Source organism: Hylobates moloch, unplaced genomic scaffold, assembly GCF_009828535.3.
Source record: "Hylobates moloch isolate HMO894 unplaced genomic scaffold, HMol_V3 SCAFFOLD_9, whole genome shotgun sequence".
Classification (NCBI taxonomy): domain Eukaryota; kingdom Metazoa; phylum Chordata; class Mammalia; order Primates; family Hylobatidae; genus Hylobates; species Hylobates moloch.
Genome location: NW_026652284.1, coordinates 102957068 through 102968388, shown reverse-complemented (window position 1 = coordinate 102968388; position 11321 = coordinate 102957068).

Genomic DNA, 11321 nt, shown 5'->3' with positions numbered 1-11321 from the left:
GGAGTTCGAGAACAGCCTGGTCAACATAGTGAAACCCCGTCTCTACTAAAAATACAAAAATTAGCTAGGCATGATGGCGGGTGCCTGTAATCTCTGCTGCTCGAGAAGCCGAGGCGGGAGAATTGCTTGAACCCAGGAGGTGGAGGTTGCAGTGAGCCGAGATCGGGCCATTGCCCTCCAGCCTGAGTGACAGAGTGAGACTCCACCTCAAGAAAAAAAAAAAAAAAAAAATTTCCTTTGCTGTAATATTTATTGGAATTTCTGGGAGGGAGCAGAAATAATGTTTATGTTCCATCCACCACTTCTAAGTGGAAGTCTATAATATCCTCTTACAGCATTGAAAGATTTTATGGTGAGGGTGAGAAGATGTTTTAGCATGTGGCTCAAAGGAAATGGGAACAGCATTTTCGGAATTGATAATAGATGTAGGAAGTTGGCATGGCTGCCTATCATTCTCTTAGATTAAAGCAGAGATCCTTGGGAAGAATTAGTGAGAAGGATGTCTTTTGAAAGCTTGACCAAAGTTTGGATTCCATTTCATACTTAGAGAAAGAGAATGAGGGATATCTGTGTTTAGGAAGTAGTACACTGGTGATTTTGTGGCGACTCTATGCCAAGAATCCAGTTCATATTTATAGGAGAGCTTGAACACCATAGGTCATCAATTTCTAGGCAGGTAGCAATGCCAGGCCCCTACAAACTTAACTGTAGTCAGGTTTTGACTTTTACCTTGCAACCAACACCCACAGATCATTGATCTCTTTTTCAGGGATGGGGTGGGGTAGGGCCTGTAGCCATGGAATTTATTATGTTAGCATTTGGACTGACGCTTTCGGGTGTAATGAATTGTGACTTGCTGAAATGGTTAGGAAAAAGGTTGATATAAAAGTTTCCTAATTAGCACCACAATGCTGGGAAAGGAGAAGAACGAAATTATATCAAGAGACCATGGATCATTAAAAAAATTTTGTTGAAATTCACAACTGCTGTGAACTACTGCTACCACCACTACCACCACCACCACCACCACCACTGCTACTACTTATAGTGGCTACTATTTGTTAAGCACCTATGGGGCTTCCGGCACCATTCTAAGTAATGGGCATACCTTCTCTCATCTGATTCATATACAAAAATGTATGAAGTATCATTTGCACAGGCAATCAATAGTTAAGTAAATAATAATAACTAACACTTATTACAAGATTACTATATCCCACCCAATCTTCAAAGTTCTTCATATGCATGACTCATTACAGCCTCATAATAGCTTTATGAAATCCGTTCTTCATAATCACTATTTAATGGACAAAGAATCTGAGCCTCAGAAGGTTAAGGAACTTCTCCAAGGTCAGCTGTGGCAGATTTGGAGATGACCCATGTTTGTATTACTCTTCCTATTCTACAAACAAGAGGAAGGGCCTGGATTCAAGAGGAGAAAAGCATATACCACATTTTGGGGACATGGTAATAGAAAAAAGAGGTAAAGTCCACCAGAGACACAGTTTTCTCTCTCAGAGTTTGGCCAAAAATTTGCCTGGTGTCTGAAATAGGATAATGTATCAATAATCCTATGTAATATTTCCATAGTTCTTTGTCATTTGGAAGGCATACTTGCAGTCACAATCTGATTTGGTCCTCAGAAGAACCCTGTAAAGTAGAAAATTCAGGGACTGCTGTCTCCATTTTACAGATGACGAAACTGAACTCAGAAATTAAAATAATTTGCCCACATTCGTGCAGACAGTAAGTGTGAAAATCTCAGGCATCATTTATTCATTCATTCATTCAAAACAAATATACTTTTTTGAAGTCTACCATGTATCTGGCAGTGTTATAAGTTCTGTGAATTTTCACAGTAAGTAGGAAAAAGTTCCTGTCCTTGTGAAATTTATGTTCCAGAAGGAGAGACAGGCAACAAATAAAAAAAAATTGTAAAATATATTAATTGGTAGTGATAGGTGCTATTAAGTAAAATAAAGCAGAGGAAGGAGATAGCAGGTAGCCAGGTGGCAAGAGGGAATGGACTATTTTAAACCAGGTATGCAGGAAATCTTCTCAGATGGGCAACATTTGAGCAGGTGTCTGTTGGAAGTGAGGGAGTCAGCCATACAAGTATCAAGAGGACAAACATCCCAGTCAGAGGGTTCAGCAAATGCAAGATCCCTGATGTTGGAATGAGGTTGGCATATTCAGGAAACAGAGAAAGCCAGTGTGGACTTCGCAGTGTCAGAAAAGAGCGAGAGGAAGGGAACAAGAGATGTGGTCAGAGTGGTGAGCTAGAACTCAGCCATAAAGGGGTTTATAGACAAGATGAGAAAACTGGATCTTATTCTAAGTTAAGTGGAAGTCTTTGGAGGACTTGGAGTGGAGAAGTGACATGATCTAATTTACCCTTGCAAAATATCCCGCTGACTACTATGTGGAGAATTTACTGGGTGGATGTTGGGGAGGGCGGTGACATGGAAGTAGAAAACCAAGTGGGTAGGTGTATTCATCGGGATGGGCTGAGTAATGCCAAAGGAACAATGCTCCATGTTTCACAGGTCTGTTCCACATTATCTTCACTCTAGGACCCAAGTTGATGAAGCAGCTCCATCTGGAGCCATTGATGGTCTCATGGAAGAGACAAAAGAGATCACAGTGAATCACATGCTGCTTCTGAACTCTTCTGCCCGGAAGTGACAAACATCATTTCCACCACATTTCACTGACCAAAGCAAGTCATGTGTGTAATCCTAGTATCAGTGGGGTGGGGAAGGAGAAGCAAATTATTGGAAATCACAGGAGGTTATTGCAATAATAAGGCAAAAATGAAGCCAGTGGCTGGGTGCAGTGGCTCATGCCTGTAATCTTAGCACTTTGGGAGGCCAAGGCAGGTGGATCACTTGAGCTTAGGAGTTCAAGACCAGCCTGGGCAACATGGTGAAACCCTGTCTCTACAAAAAATACAAAAAAAAAAAAAAATTAGCCAGGCATGGTGGCACACACCTGTAGTCCCAGCTACTTGTGGGGCTGAGGCAAGAGCATCACTTGAACCCAGGAGCTCAAGGCTGCAGTGAGCTGTGATCTTACCACTGCACTCCAGCCTGGGTGACAGAGTAAGACCTTGTCTCAATAAAAAATAATGAAGCTGGCTTGGTCTAGAGTGGAAACAGTTGAGGTGGTAAAAGGACTTGCTGATTGAATAAATGTGAGGTATGAGAAATGGAAGAGTTAAGATGGACTCCAGGGTTTTGGTCTGAACACCTTGGTGAAGGATTTGTACCACTTGCTGAGTTGTAGAAGTCTGAGGGAGGAGCAGGGTTAAGGGGAAAAATTAGGAATTCCATTTTGGACATTTCTAATAAGGGAAACAATGGATTTAAAGATAAAATGTGGGCATCCTCAGCATGTAGACTGACTTTGAAGCCATGGACTGGATGAGATCACATGGAGAATGAGAGCAGAGAGAGGAAACAAGAAGGCCGAAAGCAAGCCTGGGGCCTGTCAGTCTATATAGGTCAGGAGGAAGAGGGGAATCCAGTGAGGGAGAGATGGAAGAGACAGATTGGGAAGAGGGGAAAAAAGAGTGTGGGACTGCCTAGAAACCCAGTAAAAAAAGTGTTTCATGAAAAGAAGGATCAACAGTGTCAGTCCCTGCTATTGAGTAAGATGAGGATTGAAATCCATTGTTGGACTTGGTCAGATGCAGGCACTAGTGACCTTGACAGGCCATTGGTGACTTTGTTACATGGTGGGGGTAAAAGTCTGATTGAAATGGGTTGAGGAGAGCCTGAATGTTCTTCTGATTCCAAAGTCAGTGCCTGCCTTGTTTTGCTAAGCTGCATAGAAAGTTCTCGTGTGTAGGATGCAGTCACTGAAAATGTAGAACTAAAGAATTTGTACCTCATTCTTGGAACCACTCAAGCTGGGAGAACAACTCCCTAAAAATGTGAAGGCAAATACCTGAGCATAACTGGTTCACTGCCTTTTCTTCTGGGAGTGTGTTGAGTAACATTTGAACAGAAATATCTGTTTTTCCATCCAGGCTCTAGGCAAAGTCTCCTTAAATGATGGGGCATGGTACAAATTTGTTAGCTCCCTTAACTATGAAGACACAAGAAAATGTTGGAAATCAGGATTAGGAAAAATAGAAGCTTACTGTTTACTGTCCAGCTTCAAGTACAGGAAATAAAACCTTTTTCCAAGAGCAATACATTGGATTAAATGAAGTAATTTTACTTCAGAATGATTCTCCAAGGGGCTTTCCCAAGTAGTAAAACAGACAGCAAAAGCTCTGAAATAAAGTGAGAGAAAGATGGGAAATGGAAAAGAAAATAAATATGCATCTATTACTGGGTGCATTTTTGTTTGGCCTGTAGGGCATTCCTGCTGACAGCCATTTCTGGCTGTGTATGAGAGATGCCATGGAGACATGGGAGGACCAGATGGCACTTCTGAGTCTCACCCTCAGGTACTGATTGTATCCAAAATAAGCCAGTTTGGTAAGGCCAGGAAAACAAGACTTGGGGGATATTTTCTATAAACTGGAAAGACTTCCAACATCTTCCAAAGATGGTTATGGTCCTTGTCTCATAATTCTGTGCTCCCAGGCAAGGGCAGTATTCCAAATACTTAATAACAAGTAAAGAAAAGGGCCTGAGTAATTAGAAGGACCTCCAGATCAGTTAGAATGGAAGCTGACTGTATCCAAAATTTTAGCTAAATACTAGGCTTATTCCCTATGTCTAGTGAAAAGAGCATGGGTACTACAGTTGGTAAAGGTTGAGTTCAATCTTGAATGCCTCTTAGAATCCTTTATTGCTCTGTGATTTGCTGAGCCTCATTTTCGTCATATCTAAATGGAGGGAATACTATATCCTTGTACTATTTTGAAGATAAAATGAAGTGTGTTTCAGTTGTCTATTGCTACTATATAACAAATCATCCAGAAAGCAACAATGATTCACCATTGCTCATGATTCGTTGGGTCAAGAGTGCAGGCAGGGCTCAGCTGGGCAGTTCTTCTGTTCTGCTTTGTATATGCTGGGAATCACTCATCCTGCTGTATCCATCTGGCAGCTTGGCTGGGCTGAGAGGTTCAGGAAGACCTCACACACATGTCTGGCACCTCACTGCTCCTTTACATGGCCTTTCTCCCAACATGGTGTCACATCATTCAGGAATCTGGGCTACTTTATAGCAAGCTGCCTGGTATCTTCAAGTTTCACCCCAGAAATTGCACTGTGTCATTTCTGTCATACTGTACAGGACAACGCAAATCATGAGGCCAGGCAAGGTCCAATGGGAATGGAAAAAGATCCTACCTCTTGATAGGTAGAGCATCATATGTGCACAGGGAGGGAAGGAATCACTGGTGACCATTGTTGGAAGCTATCTACCCAAAACAAACCTTTGTGGCTCCAAACATTCTCAGACTAGTGTCCAAATTCTTTGGCTTGGCATTCAAGGCCTATGATTATGTAGTCCCTGCCTGTTTCTCCAAGCCTCTTTTCTCAGTGCTCCCTTCCCTGAAGTTTCCACTGTAATCAAATAAACCTCTTGCCATAATTCATTCCAGCTTTTTGTCTTTGCATATCTACTATCTCCAAATAAAATCCCCTTCCTTCATCCACCTCTTTCTAACTCTGGCTTACATACAAAAATTCTCCTCAGTGATGCCTCCTCTGACAGGTCTTCCTGACTCTGCTTCCATCTCATTTCTGTGCACTAACTTCACTTAAGAAAAGGCTTCATCTCTCCATATTGTTTAATTCTTTTTTCTTTCTTTCTTTCTTTTTTTTTTGAGACAGAGTCTCTCTCTGTTGCCCTGGCTGGAGTGCAGTGGCGTGATCTCGGCTCACTGCAATCTCTGCCTCCTGGATTCAAGTCACTCTTGTGCCTCGGCCTCCTGAGTAGCTGGGATTACAGGCATGTGCCACAACACCTAGCTAATTTTTGTATTTTTAGTAGAGATGAGGTTTCGCCATGTTGGCCAGGGTGATCTCAAACTCCCAGCCTTAGGTGATCTGCCTGCCTCAGCCTCCCAAAGTGCTGAGATTATGGGTGTGAGCCACCAGGCCTGGCTGTTTAATTTATTTTTAAATGAGCTTCTCCCACCATTTATTTATTTCACATGAATGGCTGGGATGGGGTGGAAGAAAAAAATAGCTGGAGTTAAGGAGCCAAGGAATTGAAAGACAGATGTGTTGGCTGTGTCATTTATGTGATTTTAAGCTCACTGGGAATGATAAGGGGGATTGTGAAGTGGTGGACCAGCAGTCAGACACTGAAGTCATCAGTGAATTATGAAGAGGGGCATGAGAAGATAAGAGGAAGTGATGATAAAACTGGGTAAAGTAGACTTCAAAGGAGGTGAGGGTTTTGTTTCCTTTTGTTTTTGATGGAGCAAGGAGGAAAAATAGGTTGGAAGAAACAAGAGGTCACCTGCCTGTATTAGTTTGTTCTCTCATTGCTCTAAAGAAATATCTGAGACTGTGTAATTTATAAAGAAAAGAGGTTTAAGTGGCTCACAGTTCTGCAGGCTGTATGGGAAGCATGATGCTGACATCTGCTCAGCTTCTGGGGAGGCCTCAGGGAGTTTTTACTCATGGCAGAAGGTGAAGCAGGAGCAGGCACATGAGATGGCCAGAGCAGGAGCATAAGAGTGAGGGGGGAGGTGCCATACACTTTTAAATGACCAGATCTCCTGAGAATCCACTCACTATCACAAGGGCAGTGTCAAAGGGAGGGTGCTAACCCATTCATGAGAAACCCGCCTCCATAATCCAATCACCTCCCACCAGGTCCCATCTCCAACACTGGGGATAGTATTTCATTATGGGATTTGGGTGGGAACAACACTCAAAGTGTATCACTGCTCCACCTCCACACCCTGAGGCTTAAGGGTTAGGGGAGAAAAATAATAATTTCTGCTTGAGAAGACTGTGGGACCATCAGGAACTGGCTCGATTTTAGTTAGTGGAGGAAGGTTACTGGAATGTTCAGAGAAGAGGTTGAGGAGGAAGGGGAGTTTGCTGGTGAAAGCATGAATTCCAGAGGGCTCTGTGGAAAGGTTTTGAGGGGAGATGAGGGATGGGAGATGGTTTTAATTAGCAGATGCACCAGCAGTATGAAAATAAGTGTCCATATGATGATGGAGGCATGGTGGGTCACATCTGCAATCTCAGCACTTTGGGAGGCTGAGGTGGGTGGATCACTTGAGTCCAAGAGTTTGAGACAAGCCTGGGCAACATAACAAAACCCCATCTCTACAAAACAAAAGCAAAAAACATATAATTATGGGACTTCCTATGATGCCTGAGATAACAGAGGATACGAAGTGTGATGAAAAAGGCCTCGGATGTCTCTTAGAAGAGGATGGATAATCAGCTAAGGTTATGGCTCAGTGTTGAGCTGGGGCCACTGGGAAGCTGCTTAGTCCTGTGATGAGAATTGGGCAGGTGGCACCTTTAGGCAGCTCACAAGCTGTGGTCCTTGCAGGCAGGGTTGGAGGATGCCCTGTTTCCCCTTAGGTGGAGCTGTCAGGGCAGCTGGAGCCGTGGCTCGTTGAATATTATGTGGCAGCCGACTTCTCCTTGGTGGAAAGGGGCTTACTGACTTGAACGAAGGGATTGAAGGGCTGGGTGTCTCTGTCATGGTGGGAGCCTGGCATTGAATAATTCAAAATAGGGGCATTGATTTGCCTAAGGATAGATAGTTAATAAATGTCTGACCTGGAGTTCAAACTCAAGTTTTCTGAATTTGAGTTCATTTTACTTTCGAGACATTCCTCCAAGGGAGCGGGAAGATGAGGCTGAATGTAGGGGAGAAAGGTGGATGAGGCAGGATAGAGAAGCAAGGAGTTGGAGAGTTTGCTTGAAACTCCAGATAAATTTTAATGCATTTTAGAGCAGAAACAACTCTTGTCCAGGTTTCCCAGGATGTACAGAGAAGTCCAGCCTCACCACGGCACCTAAGCAGTGGGTAAGAAATAGCTGAGGGACACATCTCAATTGATGAACCAGCACTCCTGATTCTCTGCAGCCTGCAAACTTAGGGTAAGAGGGGTAAAGGAATTAGTAGTTCCCAGATGGCCCTTGGAGGGTATACTGGGATGACTCGTGGCCCCCCACAAGATATGTCCAAGTCCTAATCTTTTGTACCTGTGAATGTTACCTTATTTGGAAATAAGTCTTTACAGACGTAATTAAGGATCTTGAAATAAAATCATTCTGAATTTAGGGTGGGTCTTGTATCCAGTGAGGAGTGTCTTTATGGAAAAAAAAGGGGGGAGATTTGAGGCACAGAGACAAATCATTCTGAATTTGGGGTGGGTCCTGTATCCAATCAGTAGTGTATGAAAAAAAAAAAGAGGGGGAGATTTGAGGCACAGAGACAAATCATTCTGAATTTGGGGTGGGTCCTGTATCCAAGCAGTAATGTCTTTATGAAAAAAAAAAGAGAGAGAGGGAGATTTGAGGCACAGAGACACAGGGAAGGAGGCCATGTGGAGATGGAGGCAGACATTGGAGTGGTGCTGCCACAGTCCGGGAAGGCCAGGAGCTATCCAAAGATGGAAGTGACCAGGAAGAATTCTTCTCCAGGGCCTTTGGAGGAACAGTGGCACTAGCAACACCTTGATTTTGGACTTCTGGCCTCCAGAACTGTGAAAGAATACATTTCTGCTGTTTTCAGCCATGTAGTTTGTGGTAATTTGTTATGACAGCCATGGGAAAAGAATCCAGCAGAGGACATGTGGAGCCTGAAATAACTGCTGGGTCAGCAGAGGCCTGGCTCAGTATAGATTGTACAGAGACATCTCAACTGGAGGAAAGGGCAAGAACCACACATTTCAGCAGCAGGTGCCAGCTTATTGCCCCAAAGGATGGGGAGGCACTCATTGTGCCAGAGAAGATACCTGGTCCCAGGGACCAGCCCAGCTCAGCTGCCTCCTAGGGAAGATTTGCCTTCCATGAAGGAGGTCTTACATCTGAGGTCTCGTCTCTAGCTACTGCAAGATAAAAGCTTTCTTTTGCACCCAGGCATGAAAAAACCCTGAAAAACTGAGCATTTGCTTCTCAGCAACTCAGCTTGAAAGAGGCTGTTTTAAACTGGAAGAGGTTGAGAGGCCTTCAGTTGGTGAGTTTATTATTTTCCCTTGCTCCTCTGTGAAATGAGGCTCATGAAGAAGCATAGGTCAGGTACAGAATCTAAAAGAATGACCTTTTCTTTTTCCTGGACAATTTAAGTGCACTGTCATTTCACAACTTCAAACCCTTTAATATGGTAATGAGAGGCCAAAGGCATTTTAATTTGGAGCCATGTCGCAGTTTTCCAGCATGTGAAGAAAGCATCCTCAGTTGCCAAAAGGCCACGTGTGGGATTAGTTGCTAGGCTGTGGGATTACTTTTCTAGGCTTGCTGGGGAAAAGGGCAAAAGAGAAGAAGCAGACTAGCAAAGTCATGTGGCATTTCTGTCCTGGGACTTAGGCAAATTATGCAATTGTCCTTTGCATTCAAATCTGTTCCTCTTCCACCTGATATTTTGCTGAGGGGACAAGTGAGATTCCAAAGCTCAGTTTGCTGAAGTGTGCAAAATGCTCATCAGCTTCCACAGCCCACAAAGTGGCAGAGAGGGCGTGCCTCCCTGGAGAAGAGAGGAGAGACTGGACTAGGAGCTGGGAGGAGTCTGGCTGACTCAGCAGCCCCAGACAAACGCACTTCCATCCTTTCCCATTTCCATTGTGAACTCTTCTCCGTGGGCAAGGAGAGGACTCAGAACAACTGCGTTCTTTTTACAAAGAAAGATGATGTGCAAGGGGGTCATTTACAAGGGGATCAAGGGTTTGGCTATGTTGGGAGATGTTGATTTTGATAAATGTTTCCATATCTCTACAAATGTGCCATTCTGAGTCTCCAGTTTGACTTGAAAAAGACTTTGGAGATCATCCCCTGCACAGCGGCTCTGAGCCTGGACACCTAGGAGATGCTCAGTAAATATCTGTTAAATAAATGAAGGAATGGATATAGTCCAAGCTACTTGGTCATGCATCCAGTTTGTGGCAGATTTAGGTCTCTAAGGCCCAGTACACTAATCACTCAGCTGGGAGTTTTTGTTCTGTTCCATCTTGCTGCTAGGACAACTGTAGCCACCCAAAAGGATGTTTCAATGCTCTGGAAAGTTCTCTGGCTGAATGTTGCTATGATACGATCTTGCAACAAGCTGATTGCTCAGTAGCAAGAGCAAGTGCTATTTATGTTGGATAAATGAGAAGAAATGCTGCCCTGCTGATATTTAAGTGCCCCTTTAATATTAGTGAGGAGGCGATCTTGATAACATTTTAAGAGAGTGTATACACTGGTAAATTTTACCTTTTATGGACTGTAATATCCGATTGCTACTTGATTTAAAAATCTTTCCCTCCCTTCTCATATATCTATATGAAAAAAAAAACAGCAGAGAGAAATATATGTATAATATATGGGGGATATCTGTCTATCTATCTATCTATCTATCTATCTATCTATCTATCTATCTATCATCTATCTATCTATCTATCTATCTATCTATCTATCTATCTATCTATCTATCTATCATCATCTATCATCTATCTATCTCCCACTTATGACCTGAAAGCCCCCTCTTCGAGATGTCCTGCCTTTCCAGCCTAAACCAATGTATACCTTACATGTATTCATTTATGTCTTTGCCTGTAACTTCTGTTTTCCTAAAATGTATAAAACTAAACTGTAATTCAGTCACCTTGGGTACACTTTCTCAGGCTTTCCTGAGACTGTTTCCCAGGCCGTGGTCAGAATAAACCTCCTTAAATATTTTACAGAGGTTTTTTTTTTTTTTTTTTTGGTTATCAGCAGTCATCCACCAAGGAGATTACCAGAAGCTTTGGTGGACAGTTTTCATCCAGGCCAAGGGAATTCTAACTCAGGCATCTTTGTCTCGCTGCCTGAGAGAGTTCTCTGGTGGAAACATCATGCTCAGCCCATGTATTGGGGTTGGGGAAGAGATCCGAAGTGCCAGGGAGTTAACTCCTGGGAGAAATCTTCAAAGAAAGCAGGCAATTGGTGGATAAATACCCCAGTTTCTTTACCCCGATGGGAACTTTCTGAGGTGTATTCTATAGAGGCTCTCAGAGGATACCCAGGAAGCTTGAGCTCCAGTTGCCCACAGCTGTAGTCCATTTATTAATGCACCTTTGTGTAGCTGGGGACTGGGCCAACTGCTTGTGTGGCTTATTTATGCCCTCTGACCCTGTCAGTGCCTGATTATGGATGTGCTGCCTCCAAGTGGCAGTGGATTGCTGCAGGGTTGCCTTGCCT